The sequence below is a fragment of the Bos taurus genome, chromosome 6 (genome assembly GCF_002263795.3).
Source record: "Bos taurus isolate L1 Dominette 01449 registration number 42190680 breed Hereford chromosome 6, ARS-UCD2.0, whole genome shotgun sequence".
Lineage (NCBI taxonomy): Eukaryota > Metazoa > Chordata > Mammalia > Artiodactyla > Bovidae > Bos > Bos taurus.
This window is the reverse complement of record NC_037333.1, coordinates 81658190-81672198: the sequence shown is the minus strand read 5'-3', so window position 1 is coordinate 81672198 and position 14009 is coordinate 81658190. Positions and strand designations below refer to the sequence as shown.

Genomic DNA, 14009 nt, shown 5'->3' with positions numbered 1-14009 from the left:
TATGCCAGCAAATTTAGAAAACTCAGCAGTGGCCACAGAACTGCAAAAGGTCAGTTTTCATTCCAATCCCAAAGAAAGGCAATGCCAAAGAATGCTCAAACTACCGCACAATTGCGCTCATCTTACACAGTAGTAAAGTAATGCTCAAAATTCTCCAAGCCAGGCTTCAGCAATATGTGAACCGTGAACTTCCAGATGTTCAAGCTGGTTTTAGAAAAGGTAGAGGAACAAGAGATCAAATTGCCAACATCCACTGGATCATCAAAAAAGCAAGAGAGTTCCAGAAAAACATCTATTTCTGCTTTATTGACTATGCCAAAGCCTTTGACTGTGTGGATCACAATAAACTGTGGAAATTTTTGAAAGAGATGGGAATACCAGACCACCTGACCTGCCTCTTGAGAAACCTGTATGCAGGTCAGGAAGCAACAATTAGAACTGGACATGGAACAACAGACTGGTTCCAAATAGGAAAAGGAGTACGTTAAGGCTATATATTGTCACCCTGCTTATTTAACTTCTATGCAGAGTACATCATGAGAAATGCTGGGCTGGAGGAAGCACAAGCTGGAATCAAGATTGCTGGGAGACATATCAATAGCCTCAGATATGCAGATGACACCACCCTTATGGCAGAAAGTGAAGAGGAACTAAAGAGCCTGTTGATGAAGGTGAAAGAGGTGAGTGAAATAGTTGGCTTAAAGCTTAACATTCAGAAAACTAAGATCATGGCATCTGGTCCCACCACTTCATGGAAAATAGATGGGGAAACAGTGGAAATAGTGTCAGACTTTATTTTTGGGCTCCAAAATCACTGCCGATGGTGATTGCAGCCATGAAATTAAAAGACGTTTACTCTTTGCATTTCTCCTTCCTGTTCTGTCTGGATCTTAGTAGACAGAAATCTATACTATCTGATTAAAGTGATTTTCTATATTTTTCTTTGCCAGACTTATACCTACACTTCTGTATCTTGTCTTTAGAGAATCAGGAAGGTTATAACTTGCTGGTACTATCATGAAATGTTCTAACACATTATTGTTTGTTTATATGCTCGCAACTGATTTTCTCTCAAGAGCTGTTGTGGATATGTTTTCCTGTTGTTGTTTAGTCACTTAAATCATGTCTGACTCTTTTCAGACTCTGTGGACTGTAGCCTGCAAGCCTCCTCTGTCCATAGGGCTTTCCAGGCATGAGTACTGGAATGGGTTGCCATTTCCTTCTCCAAGAGACCTTCCTTCCCCAGGGGTCGAACCTGTGACTCCTGCATTGCAGATGGATACCCTACCACTCAGTTACAGGTAAAAACCTGTTTTTCTAGAGCAGTCCAATTTTTAGGTTTAGCACCTGCTGTTTCCTTGACTAAAAATGTCTACTCTCAACTAGGTTTTAAAAAAATATTGCCTTCTATTTTCTGTCTTGGCACATGGTTTTCAGGTAGTACCTTCTGCATAGACTGCCTCTTGCAGTGTATATCCCTCTAGCCCTGCACTTTATGTTTGAAACTTTGAAATTTTTCACATGTCATTTTGGCCTAAAAAACTTGAAGAATTCCAGCTCCTCAGCAAAACTATCTTTATTTCAATCTGTATGGTTTCCAGACACCACACTAGTTCATTAAATTTCCCTTTTCAGTCCCTTCCAACTGCAAAGAACTCATATTACATTTTAAGAGTAGTCCCATTTTGAGCTCCACATTTTCAGCATGGGGTTAAAGAGGGATAAATAACATTTTCCTCCATAATTACATTCATCAATATACACTACCCTGAACAGATACATAGTTCTATCCAAATAGAATGAAAACAAAAATAGTCATAAAATCCCCTCCAAACCAAAATATATAATATCCTCTCCTAACCATTCATTTTTTTTCCAGAAAGCCAACTTTTTTCTTTTCTTTTTAAAAAATTTTTAAACTCTTCTGTGTTTGTTTCTAGAAGGTGCCAATGGTTACCTGCCACATGCACACTTGGCTGTACATGTAGCCAACAAACAGTATCTGGCCATCAGCAGACCCAAGCCAGAGAGATACACTGGGAAGGCTCTGTCTTGCTGCTGGTACCAATAATGTCTTGCTTCAGTTCATCTATAGTGATTTTGCCTCCAAGTCCCAGATTTTAATGCTAGGGCCCATGGCAGCACAGAGCCAATAGTGGTTGGTACTGAAGCACAGGGCGCTGATGATGTTCTCACCATCTAGTGTATAAAGGTGCTTGCCTTCATTCAGATCTCACAACATGGCCTATCCATCCTTGCCTCCAGAAGCGCAGAAAGATCCATCTGGAGAGATGGTCACAATGTTCAGGGAGCCTGTGTGGCCGATGTAGCTGGGCTTCAGCTTACAGTTTGCAAAGTTCCATACCTTGACCAGTTTGTCCCAGCCACAGGAAAGAATGATGGGATTGCTGTTGTTGGGCAAGAAACTGACACAAGACACTCACTCTGATTGACTCTCATTCTGGAAAGTATATTTACATACACCTGAAATATTCCATAGTTTGATGGTTTTGTCTCAGGAGCCAGAGGCAATTTGCCAGTTGTCAGAAAAGGCCACACTCAGCACATCTTTGGTGTGGTGCGTCTTGGTGCCCATTGTGAGATCCCAGAGGTAAAGAGTTCCATCCCCAGAGCCTGAGACGGCAAATTGGCCATCTGAGGAGATTACCAGTAACAAAGTGAGAGTGACCCCAAAGAGCACACTCTGGAAAAACATAGTTCATCTCATCTCTGGTCAGCTTCCACATAACAATGGTCTTGTCCCCAGGGGCAGAGAATATCATGTCTGGAAACTGGGAGTAGTAGCGAATCTGGGTCATCCAGTCATTGTGGCCCTTGAGGGTGCCATGTGCATCATCTGTTCAGTCATGGCAATGGAGGGTATGGATGTTGTGACAGAGACAAGAATGGAGCTGGATAGCTCAGAGACACGCATACCTGCTCCCACCATGGCTTGGCCAAACCATTCATTTTTATGTCATGTATTAGTCAGGATTCTCCAGAAAAATAGAGCCAATGGAATATATTAATACACACATGAGGAAATATTATAAGGTACCGTCTCACCTATTGTAGAGATTGAAAAGTCCCACCATCTTCCATCTGCAAGCTGGAGATCCCAGGAGAGCCAACGGTAAAATTTGAAGGCCTGAAAGCTAGAAAGTTCATGGTGTAGATTCCAGTCTTGATCTAAAAGCCACAGATTCAGGATCTCTAAGCACAGTAGAAGATCCATCTTCTAGCTCAATATGACAGCAATAGAGTGAGTCAACTTTCTTTGACTTTTTGTTCTATCTGGGCCCTAAATGAATTGGATATGACCATCAACATTGGGGAGGGCTATCTGTTTACTCAGTCCACCAGTTTAAATGGTGATATCTTTCTTAAACACCCTCACAGCCATGCTCCAAAACCAGCTAGCTGGATATCCCTCATTCCAGTAAAGTTGGCACATAAGCCATCATCAGTCTTTTATTATCTCAATTTGGGTGATGAATTTTGAGCTATATATACAGTATTTGGATTTTGCAGGTCCTCCAAAGTGACTTGATAACAACTAATTGTATAATTTGATAGTAGTAATCTCCATGCCTCTGCTGAAATAGAAAATGAGCCCAAATTTAACTTTATAATCCTTTAAATAATTACACAATCTAGCTTCTGATGGTCAGAATTACCCTAAGAAATTGTCAGGTTATTTTTTTCGTATTTATCTTCTCTGATGGGAAAAGCACTGAGAAAATGCCATAGAGAATGAGATAGACATAGTTTGGTGGTCTCATAGAGATTACTGATTGTTCAATGAATTGCAAGTCTTCTGTGATCATCTTTCTCTCCTCCTACAATATTGTCCTTCATTCTAAATAATGCAATTTGCTGTATGTTATTAAATACTTATAAACATTTTTATTTAACCAGCTTTTGGCTGAACATGTATTTTTAGTTAAATCGTAACACCATTGAAAGTAGAAATTAAGTAATGAATTATTTCTGTTCAGGCAACACATTAACAATAATGGCAGTGCATTGCTCACAAAAGTGGTATACTAGTTTAGTGACATACACTTGAATTCTAATTTTGTAACATGAAATGTGAACTATTATGTTCTTATTAGCAATTCAAGGTTATAATTTTGCTTTAAAGGGTTGTTTGTTTACTCCCTGTTCTTTCTACTTTTCCTTATATAAAAACAGGTGGATATAACTCAGAATTAAAAGAAAGTTAAAAGATTATCTCTGTCTTTCTAGTATGAAATTCATGTTAATTTATTCAGCTTAAATTTGACTAACCCCTACTGACAATCAAGCTGCGTTAACAGAGCTCAATTTATAATTTAAGTTAAAAAATAAGGTTTCATCCAGAGATAGCCTCTCCCTACAAGTTTCCCTCTAAGAGTGTTAGGGCTCCTCGAGAAAATGATGGAAGACTAGACATAAAAAGCAGGTTGCCAGAGATAAAATGCTATATATCATCCTGAAGTTACATCATTAGAATGGATGCCTAGTTAAGGAAAAAAGGTAAAGTACAACATTTTCAATCTCTTTAACATAAACACACACACACACACACACACACACACACACACTCAGCAATATTTAAAGCAACAACTTAAAACAAAGAAAGAAAGGAGCAGTAGGAGGAGATGCTAAGAAAGTGCAGTTGGATTGTTTATTAAGGTGATATTTCTCAGGAACAGAGAACTTGTAACACCTCTCAAGTGTGACTGACATTCTGAAATTGTTGACCATGTTAAAAAGCAAACAAAACCAAAAAGTATATGTACTTGGCACTTCTTTATCCTGACTTTTCCTGCACTCATTCTGTTTCTCCTATTATAATCTTCTTTAAGGTGGGAACAACTAGGCAAACTCTGTTGGTAAATTAATAAAACCAGTATGCATTAGCAACCCAAGAAAACTCTCTGTGAAAATTTATTATACATTTCTTTAGTGAGGCTTACAAGACTGAGATATTGTTTTCTCACTTTTTAAAATGCTATTTAGTCATATGGCTTATGGAGAATTATGAGAGATCTAAATAGGTTTTTTTTGCTTGCTTAAATCTAGGCATCTAGTCATATTGAATAATCATCATTATGTTTCTAGTGTATGACTAAGGTTCAAAGCTGCAGGAAGAACATTTAAAAAATACATCTTTCTGAAAAAGATTCATTAGTCCAACTTCCAATCCTCCAGTTGCATTAAAGCATAGAATTCCTTTCTTTTTTGCATTCATGCTGGGGAGTAGCTACTTTTAACTGCAAAATTTCTTGGCTATATCATGACCTATGAGATTTGACTGAATTAAGGTCATGCACCTCTCATTTACCATGACATTTATGGATCATGAGTGTCAAGGACAAATAGCTAATGCCTAAATAATGATTGGGGCTTCCCAAGTGGCTCAGTGGTAAAGAATCTGCCTGCTGATGTAGGAGACAAAGGTTTCATCCCTGGGGGAGGAAGATCCCTTGAAGAAGGAAATGGCAACCTACTCCAGCATTCTTTCCTAGGAAAACTCATGGACAGTGAAACCTGGCAGGCTACAGTCCAGTTCAGTCACTTGTTCATGTGTGACTCTTTGCGCCCCCATGACTGCAGAACTACAGGCCTCCCAGTTGGTCAACACCCCCAGAGTTCACTTAAACTCATGTCCATTGAGTCAGTGATGCCATTAAACCATATCATCCTTTGTAGTCCCCTTCTCTTTCCACCTTCAGGGTCTTTTCAAATGAGTCAGCTCTTCACATTAGGTGGCCAAAGTATTGGAGTTTTAGCTTCAGCATCAGTCTTTCCAATGAATATTCAGGAATGATTTATTTTAGGATGGACTGGTTGGATCTCCTTGCTGTCCAAGGGACTCAAGAGTCTTCTCCAATAGCACAGTTCAAAAGAATCAATTCTTTTTTTTTTTTTCCAGTGCTCAGCGTTCTTTAGAATCCATACTCTCTTTAGAATCCAACTCTCACATCCATACATGACTGCTGGAAAAACCATAGCTTTGACTAGATGACCCTTAAGATGACTAGATGGCAAAGTAATGTCTCTGCTTTTTAATATGTTATCTAGGTTGGTCAGAACTTTTCTTTCAAAGAGTAAGCATCTTTTAATTTCATGGCCGCAATCACCATCTGCAGTGATTTTGGAGCCCAAAAAACACAGTCTGACACTGTTTCCACTGTTTCCCCATCTATTTCCCATGAAGTGATGGGACCAGATGCCATTATCTTAGTTTTCTGAATGTTAAGTTTTAAGCCAACTTTTTCACTCTCCTCTTTCACTTTCATCAAGAGGCTCTTTAGTTCTTCACTTTCTGCCATAAGAGTGGTGTCATCTGCATATCTGAGGCTATTGATATTTCTCCTGGCAATCTTGATTCCAGCTTGTGCTTCATCCAGCCCAGCATTTCTCATGATGTACTCTGCATAGAAGTTAAATAAGCAGGGTGACAATATACAGCCTTGACATACTCCTTTTCCTATTTGGAACCAGTCTGTTGATCTATGTCCAGTTCTACCTGTTGCTTCCTGACCTGCATACAGATTTCTCAAGAGGCAGGTCAGGTGGTCTGGTATTCCCATCTCTTTCAGAAGTTTCCTGACATTGTTGTGATCCACACAGTCAAAGGCTTTGGCGTAGTCAATAAAGCAGAAGTAGATGTTTCTCAGGAACTCTCTTGCTTTTTTGATGATCCAGCGGATATTGGCAATTTGATCTCTGGTTCCTCTGACTTTTCTAAATTCAGCTTGAATATCTGGAAGTTCACGGTGTATATACTGTTGAAGCCTGGCTTGGAGAATTTTGAGCATTACTTTCCTAGTGTGTGAGATGAGTGCAATTGTGTGGTAGTTAAAGCATTCTTTGGCATTGCCTTTCTTTAGGATTAGAAGGAAAACTGACTGTTTCCAGTTCTGTAGCCACTGCTGAGTTTTCCAAATTTGCTGGCATATTGAGTGTAGCATTTTCACAGAATCATCTTTCAGGATTTGAAATAGTTCCACTGGAATTCCATCACCTCTACTAGTTTTGTTCAAAATGATGCTTCCTAAGGCCCATTTGACTTTGCATTTTAGGATGTCTGGCTCTAAGTGACTGATCACATCATCACTATTATCTGTGTCATGGAGATATTTTTTGAACAGTTCTTCTGTGTATTCTTGCCAAATCTTCTTATTAATATCTTCTGTTTCTATTAGGTCCATACCATTTCTGTCCTTTATTGAACCCATCTTTGCACGCAATTTTCCCTTGATATTTCTAATCTCTTGAAGAGATCACTAGACTTTCCCATTCAACTGTTTTCCTCTGCTTCTTTGCACTAATCTCTGAGGAATGTTTTTTAATCTCTCCTCACTATTCTTTGGAACTCTGCATTCAAATGGGTATATCTACTTTTCTCCTTTGCCCTTTGCTTCTCTTATTTTCTAAGCTATTTGTAAGGCCTCCTCAGACAACCATTTTGCCTTTTTTTTTTTTTTTTCATTTCTTTTTCTTGGAGATATTCTTGATTCCTGTCTCCTGTACAATGTCAGGAACCTCCGTCCATAGTTCATTAACCACTCTATCAGATCTAATCCCTTGAATCTATTTGTCATTTCCACTGTATAATTTTAAGGGATTTGATTTAGGTCATACATGAATGGTCTAGTGGTGTTCTCTACTTTCTTCAATTTAAGTCTGAATTTGGCAATAAGGAGTTCACGATCTGAGCCACAGTTCACTCCTGGTCTTGTTTTTGTGATTGTACAGAACTTCTGCATCTTTGGCTGCAAAGAATATAGTCCTTCTGATTTCAGTATTGACCGTGTGGTGATGTCCATGTGTAGAGTCTTCTCTTGTATTTTTGGAAGAGGATGTTTGCTATGACCAGTGTGTTTTCTTGGAAAAAATCTATTAGCCTTTGCCCTGCTTCATTCTGTACTCCAAGGCCAAACTTGCCTGTTACTCCTGGTGTTTATTAACTTCCTACTTTTTCCATCCAGGACGCTATAATGAAAATGAAAACTTTTTTGGGTGTTAGTTCTAGAAGGTCTTGTAAGTCTTCATAGAATCATTCAACTTATGCTTCTTCAGCATTACTGGTTGGGGCATAGTCTTGGATTACTGTGATATTGAATGGTTTGCCTTTGAAACAAACAGATCATTCTGTCCTTTTTGACATCCAAGCACTCCATTTTGGACTCTTTTGTTCACTATGATAGCTACTCCATTTCTTCTAAGTGATTTTTTCCCACAGGAGTAGATATAATGGTCATCTGAGTTAAATTCACCCATTCCAGTCCATTTTAGTTCACTGATTCCTAAAATCTCGATATTCACTCTTGCCATCTCCTGTTTAACCATTTCCTGGGGCCAAATTATGGTGGAGGTAATGAAGATAATGATGACTTCCCTCAAAGATGCCATGCATGTACTGCTACACTCAGTGCCCCCAACCCTGCAGCAGGCCACTGCTGACCCACACCTCCACTGGAAACTCCTGGACACTTAAAGGCAAGTCTGGGTCAGTCTCTTATGGGGTCACTGCTCCTTTCTCCTGGGTCCTGGTGCATGCAATGTTGTTTGTTCCCGCCACGTCTGTTTTCCCAGTACTGTGTAAGTTCTGGCAGCTCTATGGTGGGGTTAATGGTGATCTCCTCCAGGAGGGCTTATGCCATACCCAGGTCTGCTGCACCCACAGCCCCTACCCCTGCAGTAGTACACTGCTGACCCATACCTCCACAGTAGACACTCAAACACAGTTCTGTCTCAGTCTCTGTGGGGTCGCTGGGTCCTGGGGTACAGTACATGGGGTCACAAAAGAGTTGGACACAACTTAATGACTAAACACCACCACCACTAAGTAATGCCTATTTTTTAAGAGGAACTAAAATACATACTCACATACATATAAACAAACACATATGTCTACATGCACACAGATTCCCATGGCAAGGTATCAGAGAGTTTTCTTAGAGGACAGAAAACAGAAAAATCTCATCCCAATTATTAGATTGTTGGAGTTTTCACAATTATTTGAAATATGCATTATTATTATTATTATTATTCTTTTTCACTTTATCCATTTAATTTGGGAATTATTTATTTTTGTTTAAAATATTTAACTATTCACTGCAATTAAGAAAAACTTCCAATTGGAAAGAAATTGCAATGTATCAGAAATGGTAGACATCTATAGCCAAAAGTAACTGCAGACTCTCTGAGAGGCCTGCAAATGTATTAATGTGTGAAGAAAAAACAGAAGAGACTGCAATAAGTCATTTGATACTTCAGAGTAAAATTACCTAAATTCCTGGTATATTTTGTATATTTCACTGACTTCCACTGCTATGAATAGTCTTTTAATTTCCCCCATTAAAGGAAGTCATATATAAAAAATTCTTGTATAGATAAACATATATATATATATATATAATTTTCATACAGATTTATATAGAGTTTATAAATTTTTTACTGGTAATAGTAACTTAGGCAAAAGTCAATTTGAAAAACAGCACTTGTAGAATCTTTGATTGATTTATTTGATTTTGGTCTTGTTTAAATTTTTCCCCTATTTTGAGGCACCTAAACTTTAGTGGGCATATTACAAAGGTGTAGGGATATATGGGAATTTTTGTTTCTATTTTACACTAATAAATACTGAAATGAAAAGTAAATGTGTTTCTGTTTTCAGAAAGAAATATAACATCAACATAAAACTGAGAGGTGAACAGTTATGAGCAAAATTTATCATGGGCACAATAAAACCCATGATACTCATGTGCATTATTATTTCAAATTGCCTATAACAAAACCAGTTTTTGTTTGTTCTGTTTCTCAGCAAAACTGACATTAAATTATTGCCTTAAGGTAGCAACTTTTCAAACCTACAGCCCCATTTAATAATAATGTTTTTGCTTAATGTCCTATAGTTTGGTATGGGGGTGGGTTCTTTAATAAATTACTTGCAGAATCCTGTAAATAAATATCCAGTGTTTCAGAACTAATGGTTATAGGCTATTTAGCAAGAAAATATTCATTGTTCTATACATCTGTGTCTCTGTGGGAGAAGGAGGGGGGGATGATTTGGGAGAATGGCATTGAAACATGTATAATATCATATAAGAAACAAATCGCCAGTCCAGGTTCGATGCAGGATACAGGAAGCTTGGGGCTGGTGCACTGGGATGACCCAGAGGGATGGGATGGGGAGGGAGGTGGGAGGGGGCTTCAGGATTGGGAACATGTGTACACCTGTGGCGGATTCATGTTGATGTATGACAAAACCAATACAATATTGTAAAGTAATTAGCCTCTAATTAAAATAAATAAATTTAAATTAAAAAAAAAAGAAAGAAAATATTCATTGGACGTGACTCTACACTTTTGATAGTTTCCAAAACTAATTCATTACCAATGAGTGCAGAATTTTCATCACAAAGATAGTCAAAAGAATGTGTCATTATTTCTAAAACAGGGGAAAAAAACGCATCATGGTACTTGAGAAATACTTTTCAGTGAGACACAGTTGTTTTGGATAGGCGTATCAGTTCAGTTCAGTTCAGTCGCTCAGTCATGTCCAGCTCTTTGCAACCCCATGAACTGCAGCACGCCAGGCCTCCCTGTCCATCATCAACTCCCGGAGTTTACCCCAGACTCATGTCCATTGACTCGGTGATGCCATTCAACCATCTCATCCTCTGTTGTCCTCCTTTCCTCCTGCCCTCAATCTTTCCCAGCATCAGGGTCTTTTCAAATGAGTCAGCTCTTCACATCAGGTGGCCAAAGTATTGGAGTTTCAGCTTCAACATCAGTCCTTCCAATGAACACCCAGTACTCATCTCCTTTAGGATGGGCTGGTTGGATCTCCTTGCAGTCCAAGAAACTCAAGAGTCTTCTCCAACACCACAGTTCAAAAGCATCAATTCTTCAGTGCTCAGCTTTCTTTATAGTCCAAATCTCACATCCATACATGACTACTGGAAAAACCATAGCCTTGACTAGACGGACCTTTGTTGACAAAGTAACGTCTCTGCTTTTTAATATGCTGTCTAGGTTGGCCATAACTTTCCTTCTAAGGAGTAAGCATATAGTCTTCCCATATTTTGAAAAATAAGGATATTTTACATAGTTTTACTTTGGAATGTATTCCAAATAATTAGTTTCATGGGTTATTTTTTTCTACATTATATTCTGATTCAACTTAAAATAACTTGATTAGTATTCTGTTTCTACACTACATTGATATATTTGACATCCTGATAATATGCTATAAAGAAATATAAATACATATATTCAGTTATTCTTTACCACAAATTGCAAACTTCACTTTAATATTACCTATGTTCTGATTTCACCTAATAAGAAAAATTCTTCCTTTAATAATTGAGGAGTGTAAAGTAAAAATGTTAGTTTTTAAAAAGGAAAAAATGTTCTCCTGAAGAGACTTGGAAGGTCTGGAAAAATACTAGAGTATAATTTAGTCTCTTTTTATTATGTCTCCCAAGAGCTTAGATACTGTGCAGTTTTCACCCAAAAAAGTTTATGTCCAAAGCAATAACCCTCATCAACTTTTCATCTGCATTCCAGTTTGTACATTTGTAAAGTTAAATACAAGTCTAAAGCAAATAACCTAAGATTTTTGGTACTATTATCAACTAAGGAATAACTGGTGTAAGAAATTTTTAAGGGAAGATTTGTGCCAGTTTAGTAAAAGGGAGAAAAATGGGAAAAGGTGGTGCAACTGGGGTTAAGCCTGAGGGAAATGTACTAGTGGAGGACCCCTGCCCAGGCTAAGAATTGCAACTCAAGCACCAGAACAAAAAGATTTCAGCTCTTTTCCTTGTTATATCCCCAGCTTGTTATGAGAACCTAAATAAGATATATAATTTGCCTCAAATTCTTCATCTGTATAAGTGATAACTGATCAGATTCACAGAAGTTTTACTGCTGCCCATGATTTAACTTCTCTAGAAATGACTCTAGGAATATACAAGGCATATTAATATTTTGCACAAAATATTAATACAAAATTTTGTACCTATTAATACCTATTAATAGGTACAAAATTAATTAATACCTATTAATACCCAATTAAAACCTATTAATATTTTGCACAAAATATTAATACAAAATTTTGTACCTATTTTTCACAAAATAGGTACATCTTTTCTATTCACCAGGCTACTAACTTAAAGTATTGTGGATACAGCATTTAATGCACTTACATTTAAGGTTATTACCATGGAGGTTCCAGAATTCTAAGCTGAAGGATGAAGTTAGGCAAAATGATTGCTGGTAAATTTGTCTTTGTTGATACTTCCTCTCTACCTTTGCTATTTGTTCTTTCTTCCTTTGCTATTTCCTAACAATTCCTTCCTTCCTTATTGATCTCAAGTTGCCCTATTCTTTTACCGGCCATAAGAAATAAATTTAAATAAATAAAATAATGATCTGATGATTCACATCTAGCTTTAAATGATAATTTTTCATTTAGTCCAGTCAAATTTGCTGTTTGAAGAAAACTAAAATGAATGCAAAACTAAAGAGTGAATGCAAAATTGTTCAATTTTGGAAACAAGAGTATTCAAGTAAGAGAAATACTGTCTTACAAGATGCATGGATTAATAACTTTTCTCCCCATGCAAGTATTTGTCTATTCTGCCAATCTCACAGAGGTGGCATCTTTGTTCTCCAAAGGTCTGACAATAGTTTGAGGTTTGAGTTGTTGATTAACAACTCAAAATCCAGAAAAACAACATAGTACTTATATTAAGTTCCTGACACATCTCTTGTAACACTTTGCCCCTGTACTTTTTTTTAGGGCACTGTTTGTTTGTTTATTTGTTTTTTAACTTTTTGCTTTTTTTTTATTTTTTATTTTATATTAGAGAATAGTTGATTAACAATGTTGGGTTAGTTTCCAGTGTACAGCAATGTGATTCAGTTACACATATATATGTTTCCACTCTTTTTCAAAAATTTTTTCCCATTTAGGTTATCACAAATTATTGATCAGAGTTCCCTGTGTTATACAGTAGGTACTTGAGGGTTATCTGTTTTAAATGTAGCAGTGTGTACATGCCAATCCCTAACTCCCAAATCCATCCCTTCCCCTAACACTCCCCACCATAACCATTATTTTGTTTCTCTAAGTCAGTGCCCCCTATAATTTGAATCTGTATAACTTGATAACCTCTTCATTTGACAGTAACTTTATAAATTGTAATTATAAAAAGTATAATTTAAATTTTAAATTGAAAGTTTTGGAAAGTGAAAAGGGAAAGATAAACCAATATTTCCTGTAGTATTATTATTCACTATTAGCAAAATGCATTATTTACTACTGGTAAACTGATGTGGGGCTTCCCAAGAAGGGAGCTTCCCAGGTGATGCTAGTAGTAAAGAACCTGCCTGCAAACATAAGAGATGCAGGTTCGATCACTGGGTCAGGAAGATCCCCTGCAGGAGGGCAGGGCAACCCACTCCATTATTCTTGCCTGGAAAATCCCATTGACAGAGAAGGCTGGCAAGCTACAGTCCATAGGGTCTCAAAGAGTCGGACACAGTTGAGGTGACTTAACATGCACATACACAGCACAAAATGGTGTATAAAGCATTTATAATTATATTGATATATGCTGCACAATCAAGTATATTCCTAACCAGAAAAAACTTTATTTTAACTAAACTATTACAAGAACCAAATTTTTTCACTTATAACTTTGAATATCTGAATACTGGAGGAGTTTCCATAGACTAGCTTCAAGCTCTTCCCTTGTAGCTCAGTTGGTAAAGAATCTGCCTGCAGCTCAGGAGACCCGGGTGTGATCCCTGAATTGGGAAGATCCCCTGGAGAAGGAAATGGCAACCCATTCCAGTATTCTTGCCTGGATAATCTCATGGACAGAGAAGCCTGGCAGCTAAAGTTCATGGGCTCACATAGTCAGACACGACTTAGCAACTAAACCACCACCAAGGCCGGCCCTGGGCTGCATGCACCTCCCAGGTCTAAGAATTGAAAGAGACAC

The 14009-nt window shown here is 37.7% G+C and overlaps 1 pseudogene; it reads right to left on the bottom strand.

The window, feature by feature from the left end:
• Positions 1 to 1936: 1936 nt before the first annotated feature.
• Positions 1937 to 2920, bottom strand: LOC100139136 (small ribosomal subunit protein RACK1-like; annotated as a pseudogene).
• Positions 2921 to 14009: the final 11089 nt, after the last annotated feature.